Below are 13,556 nucleotides of genomic sequence, written 5' to 3'. Positions count from 1 at the left end.
CACATCTCAGTCAAAGCCACCGGTGACCTGCAAATGCTCCAGTCCCAGGCCAGCCTGCAGCAGCTTTTCCTTCATCTAATCTGCAGCCCATAAACCCAATCTTGTTCATTACTTTTTCCCCGCCCTCCACACCTCCTCGAGCTGGCAGCATTGCTCTCTCCTGCGCTGCTCACATTGACTTCTCCTCCTCCTCTGCACGGCACAGCAGGGATTGGGGGGAGGAGGAAAGTAGGCACTTAGCACTGCACCAGCCTTGCTTAATTAGCACAGCTAGGATTACAAAGCTTTCAATGAGCTGCCAGCCTCCTGTAACCAATAGTGGAGCTTCTAGATAAAAGCCACAAGGAAAAGGGGTTGACAGATGGCACAATGGCCTTTTAATCAGCTGTGTTCTTCGGTGGGATCTTGTATTCTACAATAGTGGCGTTCTGCACTATAGCTCCGTTTCTTTTCCTTTGCTGTCTCAGTATCTCTAAATGTTTCATAGATTCCCTACCTAACTCCTTCACATCTCAGGGCTACGGTACATTGCAACCAAACCTGCTGCCTTTCTGCTTCATTTTCTCTGCAGAGGATTTATTCCTCTTTGTCTCTGTGTAAAGTTACATGGTTCTCTGATTCCATATGGTAGGTCACCTTCGAGCTGAATGCCTCTTTGGTCCAGCTTCTAATCTCCTTAACAATTAAAAGGGCCTTTCTATTAGCATAATTCTTTTATCCTCCTTCGGATTCTTTGCCTCCATCTGTTAAGTAGCACCAAATCCATAGCTCCTTTAAAAGGAAAGTGGCAGGATCCCTTAAGTTTAAGGAAATGGTCTGCCCAGAAGTTGAATCAGGGCAGCCTATAAAGCAAATGTAGCCAGCTAGGATGGCAAACCCATGTCTTGAATAAGTCCCTCTTAAAGAAATGCTGTTTAATTTAAACACAAAATCTTGGCATCTGATAAAGCAGAAAATATTCAAAATACAGAACGGAAGTGTTGAAAGAAATATCCATCTTGGTTCATTTCCCAGTGTGGAACTGGAAACATGGAGGCTGTTTGGAAAAATGGTTTAATGGTGGACAGGATCACATGTCTTGGAGCTCTTGAGCGAAGAAAAGGGAAGAGATGCTGAGAGTCCTTGGGTTTTATGCCCTCTCTGGGCTTTGAACTTCCTAGGGCACAGGAAGAGTATCCTGATTGGCTGCTGTCATAGCTAGCTTTGTCGGTTGTCTGTGTGCTAAGTTTGGTTGAAACTTGGTGGGTGGCGCAATGAAGGGCAATTAAATGGCTCTGCCTGAAGGAGGTAGATCTTTGTTATGTAGAATAGACTGGACCAGGCCTTAATGGAGCATTAACGGGGGGGGGGCTGAGTTTCTACCTCTCTGAGTTTCTACTTCTCTTTCAGGAGAAATATTCTGCCTCTTTAATATATCCTAAAATATTTCATTTTTCTAGGAGAGGGGTGGGTTTTAACTTCCAACAGAAGCTACACCAAGTACCCTATTTATGGAGTTGCTATGAAACAACACCAAATTTATGGCATATAATCAATCAATTATCTGCAATGGATTCCAGCTTTCCATCTAGTTATTCCATTAGGCAAAATGTGGCTACTTCCTTAGGTAGCAGTTCCCAAAGTATCTGGCATTTTTCTTAAGCTTCCAGGCTAGTTAGTTGCTTTCAGGTGCAGTGAAGGACTTTGTGTTTCTAGATCAGGGATGTCAAACTAGCGTCATCCCGTCGTCGTCACATGATGTATCGTGACTTTTTTCCCCTTTGCTAAACCGGACGAGGGTGTCGCCAGCGTGTGGTGCATCTGGCCCGTGCAGTGGTGTATTAACCATTAAGTAGACTAAACACGCGTTTAGGGCTCCAGGCCCAAAGGGGGCACCACAAAGTTGAGAATATGGCTTCGTTTGTACAGTATGTACAAAGGGGGGGGGGGCAACAAGATTTGTCAGTGCTTAGGGCACCAGTGAGCCTTAATACGCCACTGGGGCCATGGGCTGCAAGTTTGACACCCTGCCCTAGATAGAAAACAAAAACAAAAACACACCCACCTGCTTCTAGATAGAAGAGGGCAAGGGACACCGAGGAGATAGGCAACTTGGACTTATGGAGAAACTTCCTAACAGGGAGGCCAATTAACCAGTGGAACTGCTTGCCTTCAGAAGTTGTGGTTACTTCATCACTGGAGGTTTTCAAGAAGAGACTGGACAGCCACTTGTCTGAAATGGCATAGGGTCTCCTGCTTGAGCAGGGGGTTGGACTAGAAGACCTTCAAGGTCCCTTCCAGCTCTATCCTGCTGGACTGGACCTTCCATGCTGTCCTTTGTCAGCAGTTGCTTTTCCACCCCCTTCTTTTCCTCTAGACTGCCTTGAACCCATAGAAAAATATGTTTCTGAGATTAGAAGATATTGGGAAAACTCTAAGGGTGTGAAGATGGAATGGAGAGTTAGTAGAGGCACAATATAATATTGGAATTGATATTGGTGGTGAGACACGCATGGGAAACTTACTCTTGGACAAAGTTTAAGTAGGGTGAAAGGAACAGCTCACTGCTTGGGTGCTGCATGAGTCAGAGGGGAGTCCAGAGAGTGGGGCATAATGCTAGTATAGACAGTCCTCAATTTATGACCATTCACTTAGTGACTGTTTCAGGTTACAACAGCACTGGAAAAAGTGGTCTTCGCACCTACAACTGTCCCAGCCTCCCCATGGCCACGTGATCAAAATTTGGGTGCTTGGCAACCAGCATGTATTTATCATGATTGTAGCATTCCAGGGTCATGTGACCACCATCTGTAACCTTCCCAGCAGGCTTCTGAAAAGCAAATTCATAGCAGAAGTCAGATTCACTTAAAGACCGCTTACTTTCTGCTGCTTGTGCAAATTGCTGATTTTTTGCTCCCAACGTGATTACATGGCTGGGGTGGCTTTCAGACGTTGTTCAGCATCGTCCAATGGCCCGGACAAATTCTTCCTGTCGTGTATGGAATTAGAGTAAAGAGGACTGCATTCTACACTGTGCTGCTTGCCTTTCTTAAAAGAAGCTACATGGCCATTTTTATCCCAAATAAAATCTGGGCTGTAAAAAAACCCAGAAGACCCCTAAAATGGCAACAAAGAGGTTTTCTGATCTAGCAGCTTTATCCTCTCTCTTCCAGCACAATTAGGTCCCTATCAAACTAGCAGAAGCTGATCCTTCTAAGTGAGCACTAGCTGAGCTGACTCAGACTCGTCAATACTTCATTGTTCAAGGACAAAAAGAGAACACAGTAGTATCACTGAGCTTCCCTAGTTAAGAAATGCGTACTGGAGTATCTGTGTATCTATCCTTCCAATTCACCTAACCTGCATCTTTCTAGATAGGAGCAAAGAAAAAAAAATATATCAGGTGACCCACTCCATGAATTGCTCCCCACTTCATCTTTTACTTCAACTTCTAAAGGAGAATATGGTTAAATGGAAAGAACAATTATTCCAACCATTATTTCATTAAGCCCCATTTCCTGATACCACCTGAATGTTGTGGATACATAAATTTCTTCCATAGATCAGATCCAGTTCCAGATTTCTGGGATATCTATATATAAAGAAGTATTCCTTTACATAAAGCCACCATTTTCCAGCCCATCTGCTACATATTCTCCAAACAAGTTTGCCCTAATTTTCTTCTAATAATCTAGCTGTGTACTCTTACAATCTGAATTTTCATTTCCTGGTTACAGAATGGAAAAACCAGTTTTTGTTCTTGATGGATTTAAACAATTTATCTTTAAGTATCTAAAATATGAGCAGCTGTAGCTGGATTTATTGACTCTCTTCATTCTGAAACTAACAGGAAGAGCCTCCTGCACGTGTGAATCAAGTATTTGCAGAATCAATCCTGCAGCTGTAGGAAGAAAGCCTTTGTTCTGGTGAATGTCAGTTCCTCTGCCTCTGCTTGAAGGAAGCCACAGATATTTCCTCTAGCCCTGCCTGCTTCCGTTCTTTAATCTTTTTCTCTCCTACAACGGATTTGGAAAGGCAGCTACTACATATTCTGTTAGAGTGCCTTTTCAAAATGGTGGGTCAAAGAACAAGGCCCACACCTTCTAATCTGCTGCTTTCCTCTTCAGCAAATGGTTGGAAAGTTTCAGAGATATGAGACTCCTTTAAAGCAGGAAAAAGCAGAGTAGATTATTAATAAATAAAATTATTTTTGTCTCCTGGGGTAGTTAATCTTCTTTAGCTCAGCTGGAAGATGGTTCCCCTCTGAGTGTTGTTGGCAGTGCATTCATTTAGGCCAGAGGATAGGCAATTTTCTGCAGACAAAGAAGAACATGGGAATTGGTAGCTAGCACAGGCCTGGATGACAGAAAAGTGTTAGAATTAACTATGGTGCACTGTACAGTAGATTTTTGCTGACATTTTGTGCACAACTGGTAGCCTGAAATAAAACCAGAGAAAAATTGATTATGGGTGGCTAATCTTTGATTTAATCCCAAACTGAGTAATTTTGTTTTACCAATAGAGTTAGTCAAATTCAATCACTTTCTATTGTTTTCATATTAAAAATGAATATGAAAGATGAATAATCAGAACCAAATCCAGACATCGAATATTTAATACCATGCGTGCTTTGTGGAATCTAGAAGATGGTGAAACAGGATAAAGCCAGATGACATTGATAAAGGAGAATGTAGCTCAGGGTTGAACTGTGGGGTCCTTGGTGCTCTCTGAGCTTGGCTGTTTTCTTGCAGATGGTTCATTACCCAACTATTGTTGCACTGATGATGATACTTAGCTGGGTAATAAAATGTCTGCAAGACAACAACCAAGCTCAGAGAGCACCACGGACCCCATAACTTTATCTTGGTCTTCCAAATGCTGCAGTGGCCCGGGCATCGAGCAGAGGCACTCACTGGGCAGGGCTCAGCTCGGAGAAGGATGCGGCGCAGGCCGTCGCCTTGCCTCCCTGTCCATGGATGAGTGGGCGCTATCACTGCCTCAGGCGGCCTCTCCCGGTGGCCCCTTTGGGTTCGGGCTGGAGGGACTTGAGAAGGAAGCCAAGCTCAGGTCGGCCTGGTTCTTTCACTTGGCAGGCAGGCGCGCACCCGCGGCTCGCTTTTCCAGCTCTGCCCAGCCCACACAGCTCTGGTGCGACCCTGGCGGGATGAGCAGAGGGCCCGGCGGGGAGGCGCTCGCTTTGGTGAGAGCTCCGCCACTGGGCAGGAGGGCCTGCCTGTCAGCTGCGCTGGGCGCCCCAGGTGAAGCTCTTTGTACTCTGCCCGGTGCCAGGCAGGGATGGCGGCTGGTCGCTTCTCCTGGGCTGGGCTGATCCTGCACTGCAGCCCCGGGAGATTCGCCTCCCCACATGGGGTTGCACTGCCCTCTCAGGCAGGGGAGTCTTTGTCATACCGGTAGTAGGGCATCGTTTTTAAAAGAATTGGCTTTGCTTTCGAAGGCGAAGGGAAGGTGGCGACAAGAGCGCCTGAAGCCGAGTGTCTCCGCCGGGCTCCGGTTGCAGGAAGGAGCCCTGGCTGGCCGTGCGTGGCTGCGCCAAATGCCACGACGTTGCTCTAAATACTGCAGCAGCACAGGGAGAAGGGAAAGCAATGGTGGCGGAAGGTCTCCCGATACAAAGTGCCCCACCCACGCCGAGGTCAACATCCAAGCCGTTGCCGCCCGCCTGCCCGAGGATGCCAGGGGGGGAAATTAAGTCACCTCGGAAAAGATGGCCTAGCCGTTTTTTCAGGGGGTCAAAAAAAAAAAAAAAAGGCCCGCTCTTATTTTGTGAGAAAATGACGAACACAATACAGAAGCCTGATGATGGCAGATGAGATTCTGCTGAAACGTTGCTACAACTTTAAAAGCACAACTATGATGATGTGGGAAAATACCCGAACAAAGCTGAATACCATACATGCAAGTACCCACGAAAACTTAAGAAAACACACACACATATATATGTGTGTGTGTGTGTGTGCGCGCGCACGCTTCAAGGAGAGCTGCAAATAATGACATAATTTGTTGAGGCGCTGTACGGGGCCTGTACATGTTGTATTTACCTGAAACGAAGGCGAGTCTGAATCTCCAAAAGGGAGGAGAGACAGGGAAAACCTGTGTGGTATCTACTTTCCCCATCTTATCAACCTGGGTTGCCAATTTCAGCTGAAACCAGTCTTGAGACTCCATCCTCATCTAGTAAATGTATGCTTATGACACAATTGTATGTATCCTTATGTATGAATGTTTATATACACCTGTCAGAAGCCATCCACCAAGAAAGGGTAAGGCCAGGATGGAGGAAAAAGAATGCTCATTGAATTACTGATTAAAATTAATTGCCTGTAAAATGAAGTACCCATTTACAAAATTAAATCTGCATACTTCAATTATTCTGTCTTACACAGAGAAACATTCAAGTGCAAACTCTTTTCTCCTCCTAGCAGAAGGAAAGGGGAAAATTCAGGATTTCTGATGGGGGAAGAAATAGCTGCCTTTGGGAGTCAAAAAAAGAGAAAGAGGGAGAAATTATTTGGAAATAAGATTAGCCAGGAAGATAATTGGATGAAGGAAATCAGGTTAGGCGTTACAAAAAAGATTCACTTTGACCAAGCAAACAGCCTCTTCAAACAGCCTTTAAATTTCAAAAGTATCCATCCATCCTCTCTGTTAAATTCTTAGGGAATTGTTTGGCGGAAAATATATTCTGTTAGATGAATTGCTGAGAAGGGTAAAAACCACAGAATTATCTACAAGATGGATGTGAGGAATATTCCAACTATCGACCAATAAAATTGCTTGGATTTGTTTGGAGCTGATCTCCAAGTAGGTGGATCTCAATCCTCTATATGTCCACAATTACAGTCAATATTTGTTATTTGCAGTAGTTCTATAAAGTTGCCAAAAATACTGAATGGGAAAATACTTTTAACCATTGTTTCTACAGGAAACCCAGGGTTAGGTTCCTGCAAGCCTTGATCATAACAATTTTGTAACCCAATCAGTACAATAAGTGAGCTTGCTTGGTGTGATGGTTAAGGTACCAGGCTAAAAAAAAACAGGACATAGCAGGAGCATGTACTTGTGGTTGTGTTTCCTGTCTGGGCTACTTCAATAGGCCAACACATTATGAGAGCTGAAGCAAGAAGGCAGTGCATTGCCTTCTTCAATCTCAGCTGTGAGTGTGCACATGAGGTAACTCAAATGTTTTGCTATGTGTCCACAAATGGCCATGAATGCACTACAAGTACACGTAGACCTTGACTTACAAGCACAACCGATCCTAAAATTTCCACTGCTGAGCAAGACAGTTGTTGAGTAAAATTTTGCCTCATTTTACAACCTTTCTTGCCACAGTTATGAAATGAAGCACTGCAGTTGTTAAAGTAGTAACAGTCTAATATCTTCTTAATTATCTCTTAATCTTGAGGTGTTTCTTCATCTTTCCAATATCATGCGAAGATAATCCTCGCTGCTGTTAAAACATGTAATACTAAATACATACTTCTTTTATCAAGTTTTTCTGATTTCCCTAATAAAAACAGTTCAGGTTTAAAATCTGCATGTTTCCATAGAGAGGAAACTTCTTCCAGGTTTTATTATAAAAAATATGGATAGTATGTAAATGGGTGGGTGGACAATGGGTTCTATGTTATCTAAGAGTTTATGCCCAAATCTGCACAGTAAGAAATAAAGTCCTTATTATTATGCTTTAAAGCTGTACACAGTTCTGCATTCCAAGCAAAAGGGGATTTGGAGCACTTGGGGCAGAGGTGGTATTCAGCAGGTTCTGACCAGTTTTGGAGGACCGGTAGTGGAAATTTTGATTAGTTTGGAGAACCAGCAAATACCACTTCTGACTGGAGAGTTTATAATATCCTTCCTTTGCCATGCCCACCAAGCTACACTCACAGAACTGGTAGTAAAATAACTTTAATTCCACCACTGATTCTGACTAGTTCTGGAGAACCAGTAGCGGAAATTTTGAGTAGTTCGGAAAACCGGCAAATACCACCTCTGACTGGAGGTTTTACAGTATCCTTCCTCTGCCATGCCCACCAAGCCACACCCACAGAACTGGTAGGAAACAAAATTGAATCCCATCACTGACTTGGGGGCAAATGTATAGCAGGTCTAGGATAACTCACTGTGGCCCACTTGCTATGGTCAATTTGCTGCAACCAACTCGCTGCGGGACAACTTGTCAGGGCCAACTCACCATGGAACAGCTCATTGCAGGACAGGAGTTACACTAATATCAAACAAATGGTGGAATAGAATCACTAAAGAAAGGACATCAAAGGAGGGACAAAATGAAATGTGAATGACCAAAATTTAAATATTTTAAAAATTATTTTAAATAATTAAATTGAATCATTGAATTGTTCCACGGTGAGTTGGTCATGGCAAGTTGTCCCATTCTGATATACAGCACCTGTATTGTGTGTTAAAGCAATAGGAACTTTTCCTGGATTTGCACAGCTGCCCTTTGCGGCTGATGCACCATTCTTGGAGGAGACCTGTCTGGGTTAGGGTATATATATATGACTGTGCAAGCTCACTGGATCTCTGCACCCTTCTATTATGGTCTATACCAGGGGTCCCCAACCTCCAGTCCATGGAGGGGCACCGGTCCCCAGCATGCCAGAAACCAGGCCACATAAACAAGGGAAGTCCCATCCACGGGATACAGGCAGCACACGAAAACATGCCCACACCAGTCCACGGAAAAACCAGTGGAACCGGTGCCCAAAAGGTTGTGGGGTGGGAGGGCAGTGGACTATATACTATATTCACTGGGACAAACAATGATAATCTTATATTGCCTAGAAATGATAGTATAATTTATGTCCATAATATAAATATAGATAATTTTCATAATAAAAATCCTCCTCAATTAAAAATTATAATATGAAGCTTACTCCAATGTTCTCTTTTGCTTCAAAAGCCTGTAAATTGGAAATTATCACAAATAGCTCAACATAAGCTATAAATATTTTACTCATATGCTCTTTGGATTTAGAAGTGACACATCTTCCAGTCACAGCCTGCACTGATTTTTCAGGTCCAGCTTAGGTGGGGAGGGACATCCAGAGAAAGAGAGAAGTGATACAACTAGCTAATCACTTCACCGAGATGCCTCTAAGGAAAGTAAGTCTGCTGGGCAAAATTCCACCCAAAACAGTAATTTTGCAGCCAGAATTTCAACTCCTAGAAATACCTCTCTTGTAGTTATACCTGATATATATTGATTTAATTCTCATTATTTTAGTCAGTTTCTATTATTAGAGAATTTACAGAGTCAACTATTTCAACAGGTATACAGTCGATTCATGATAATTTTCTAGAGGAGTAACTGGTGTTTAATTGATGTGCAATGGCACAATTCACAGTATTGTGAAATTGCATTTCTGTGAATTTCATGCCTCTTTGTGGAACAGAGGAGCAATAAACACTCAGAAGATTGTAGTCATTCTGTTATTACTACTTAGGATATCTCAGCAACATATCTATAGTCATATATTAAGAATTTCTGATACCTAGTGGGAATATTTCAACCATCAAGACTTTCTGTTAAATCATAGCTCTGCTATTTATCACTCGATAATTTTCCAACAATTCCATTTTCTATGTACGCTCCACTTATTGTTCTGGTGATCTTTCTGTTCTCAGTTGGTTCATTAACTCTCCATTTACTATTGTTTCATTGCAAAATGGCCTTTGAAAATGCTTCAGAATTTGAACTATTCGTATATGCAATCTTATGGCATATCAACCCTAGGAATAACTGCAAAATTGCTACCTTTACAATGGTGTGGAGTTTCCATCTCTATTACAGCAATAGTTACCTCATGGCCTTTGCTCTCATTGTGCTCTTTACCTCTGGTGTGAAAATGTGAGGTGTGAGGCTTCCCAATTTTTGGAGTGGGGGTGTCCTCCTAAGACTCACAGCTCCTGCTCAATGGTCAGAGTTGGAGCTTGGCAGGCTGTTGCATAGATAGATAGCTTTGGTGTGCCGATTCCAGCCATTTCTGATTGAGGAAATCCTCTTCACAGTAACTTCCACCACAGGTATCTTCTGTATATGGGGCTGCTCTTGAAGAAGATTAGGAAGCTATAGCTGGAATAAAACACTCTGCTCCCTGAGCAAAGATGGGTATATATTGATATACTGAATGATCCCAGTGCTGAGGAAGCTGCAATGACTGCAGCTGGCTTCTAGGTACTGTAGGAAGTTAGCACCCACCCCTCTCCTAGAAAAATGAAATATCCTGGGAAATATTAAACAGGCAGAATATTTCCCCTAAAAAGTAGAGTAGAAACTCAGGAGCAGAAACTCACCTCAGAAGTAGAAGCTCACCCCCTCCTTTGTTAATGGGTGGGCCATTAAGGCGTGGGCCAGAATACTTTACATAACAAAGATCTCCAGGTAAAACTATAGCAATTGCCCAAAGCCCTTTCAGTGCATCATCATCACCCAACAAGGCTCAACCAAGCCTCAGGACAGCCTACAGAGTTGCCCCTGCATGGCCCCATGGGAATCTGACAACCAATCAGAATACAAGCTAGAATTCAAATCCCAACAAAAGTTATAAAACCCAGGCACTCTCAGCATCTCAGCCCTTTCCTTCTCTTTTCCTTCACCTTGGAGCATGTGATTGTCCTTCTTTGGAGCTTCAAGCCATGTGGTCCTCCTGTCCATCATTAAACCTTCCAAACAGCCTCCATGTTTCCAGTGTCTTTTTCCCCACTTGGAACTGAACCCAAAAGGATCATTCTTCCAAAAGTACCATTCAAGCTGCTGGTTGTCAGGTTTAAGGTCTTCCATGCAGTGGTGGGATTCAATTTTTTTTTACTACCGGTTCTGTGGGCGTGGCTTGGTGGGTGTGATGTGGCGTGGTGTGGCTTCGTGAGTGTGGCTTGGTGGGCATGCCAGGGGAAGGATACTGTAAAATCTCCATTCCCTCCCCACCCCACTAACCTGCTTTCCAGCTCCGTTCTCCTGTGCAAAGCAACCAAAGAAGATCCAGCCAATTAGCTGGGACTCAGGAGACAGAGAATAGATGGGGCCAGGACCAGTCAGAGGTGGTATTCTGAACTACTTAAAATTTCTGCTACCAGTTCTCCAGAACTGGTCAGAACCTGCTGAATACCACCTCTGCTTCCATGACTCCAACGTTATTTAAGGGACAATGTTGTCCTGTCTTCCTCTGCCTGTCTGACCAAATCCAAGGGGGCCACTTCTTCCAGAACCAGTCATGACAGGCATGTCATAGGGCCTCAGAGGCGGGCTTTTTTCAGTAGCTGCCCCCATGGTTTGGACTCTTTCTCCCTGGAGAGCTGGCCTCCTGACCCTCCTGGGATTTAGGAATGCTATTATAACTTATCTGTTTCATCAGGAAAGGAGCAGAAGGAGATGCTCCAATCGAGAGTGAGGATTGCCAGGGCACATCTTCTGGCCTTTCTACCTTTTGTTTTTTATCTCTTTTTAATCTATTTTGAGATTCCTTTTTCTTATGGATGCTTTTATTTTATGATGCGATTCTTACTTGCATAAAAATGAGGTCAATAAATAAATTTCAAATATAGATTCCTTCCTTCCTTCCTTCCTTCCTTCCTTCCTTCCTTCCTTTTTTCTGTTCTTTAACTGTGACATAATATTTCCAATTCTACTGCCGTGGTTTTGATGAGCCAATTGTTAACATCAATACTGACAAATTACTAATTACTTTTCTGATTCCATCTGTAGACTTGCTACTGTGGGTGGATTTCACCTTCTACCCATATATTAGATGTAATAAATTTAAATAATAATTGAATCATTTCATCAGGTCTATCCAAGGTGATTAAGGTAGTTACACCTTTTCTGTCTCTGTCCCATCTCAGGCTGGACATGAAATATTTATGCAAAAGATGGTCTGAGGAATTAGCACCTTTAAATCAACGTATTAGGTAAAAAAGCACTGCACTCACTGTTTGCATTGTGAGATTACTAAATTCTTAACTTCCAATTTGCAAAATTCAGCTGAAAAAGAAGGTTTCTTTTTTTTTAATTAATGGAGATGAATGTGCAAAATGTACCAATCTGGGAATAAATAGTACATTTTCGAGAACTCTCCAGAGCATTCTGTTTCTCTCAGAAAATATCAGACTTCTCTGATCGTGCCAGGCTGATAGTTTCCAGAAACAAGTTACTTTTGGAATTAGAAACAGTCTGAGGACTTCCGGTTTGGGTTTCTTCAGCAATAGACCGAAATCCGCGATCGTGTGCAGTTTCGATCTGTGCTTGCCGCTGGAGCACCCCGATCCTTTTGATTCGGGGCTGAAACCACCCTGTAGAGGTGGTGAAGAGGGGAGAGATTGCTAGTCGAGTGGAGCTGCATTTCTCCTTCTTGGCTTCCCTTTCCTGAAGGCGGTTGCAGCGGTGGTCAGAAATGGCCACCTCAAAGAAGAACCCGACTGGATAAGATTGTGCAGGAGGAAGACAAAGAGGAAAGCAGGACAGACCGGGCTAAACAACAGAGAACATCTAAGCAAGGTACCCTGAATCTAAAAGTACTTAGAGGGAAACTTCTGAAAGAAGATTTCTAACCAGCGGAGAGAGAAAAGGAGGTTAAAACCCTTTTTAAAAAACCTTTATATTGACAATTACAAATGGTATGAAAATTTATGTTAATATATTTTGACACTAATAGGCAACTTTAAGCTGGAATCTGAGTGTCAAAAGGAGAATAAAGGTGTTTTGTTTTGGTTTTTTTGGTCATTTTAAAGCCCTAAAAAGGAGAAGAAGGCGAAAGGGTGGAACCTGGAATAATGAAAAAATGGAGTGCCACCTGGAAAAATAAAGAGGATTAACAGTGAAACTTTGAAAAGACTCCTGAAGATAACTGAAATCTTATTAAAAGATACAGTAATCCATGGAAAGGAAAAGTAAAGGAAAGAAACAAGAAGGAACAGTCTGAGATCATTTGGTGATTTAAAAAAAAAGTTTTTGGCATTGTTTTTTTTTTCTTTTTCTGTTTTTACTTAAAGTCAATTGGGTGGTTTTTCAAAAGTGTTTAAAATGGCATCACTCCTGGAGGAATTGAAGATGAGTCTTAAAAAACAGAAAGAAGACACAGAAAGGGGAGGAAGATCCTTTGGCTTCGTATTTGAATTTTTTGAAATGGAGATCCTGAACTATGAAAAGCAAAAGGGAATGCTTCAAGAGCAAGAAGAAGGCAGGACAAAGAAGAAGCCATTTTCAATGATCAAATAATGCAAAGTATGGTAAAAAGGGGGAAAGGAGTTAAAAGTTTGAGATCAAAGGGAACAGCCAAAAAGAAAAATAGTCCAAAAAAGAAGTATAACAGCAAGGAGAAGCAGAAAATAAAATTACAGAAGGGAAAATTAGAGAGAGAAGGGTATTTAAAAAGGGATGAGAAAAAGTGGGGGAAGATAGAAAGGGAAAGAACTTATGAGGGACAAAAGCAGGAAATAAAAAAAAGGGGAAACGTACTAAGATTAAAAGTATTTGCTCAGCTAGAAAACACAGAGACAATGGCTAAATTAAGTTAAAAGTGAGGATTTTGCAAAGGTAC

Source organism: Pseudonaja textilis, chromosome 2 (assembly GCF_049901715.1).
Source record: "Pseudonaja textilis isolate UNSWEBS1 chromosome 2, rPseTex1.2, whole genome shotgun sequence".
Taxonomy (NCBI): domain Eukaryota; kingdom Metazoa; phylum Chordata; class Lepidosauria; order Squamata; family Elapidae; genus Pseudonaja; species Pseudonaja textilis.
The sequence above is the reverse complement of the archived record's forward strand: the minus strand, read 5'-3'. Positions refer to the sequence as shown.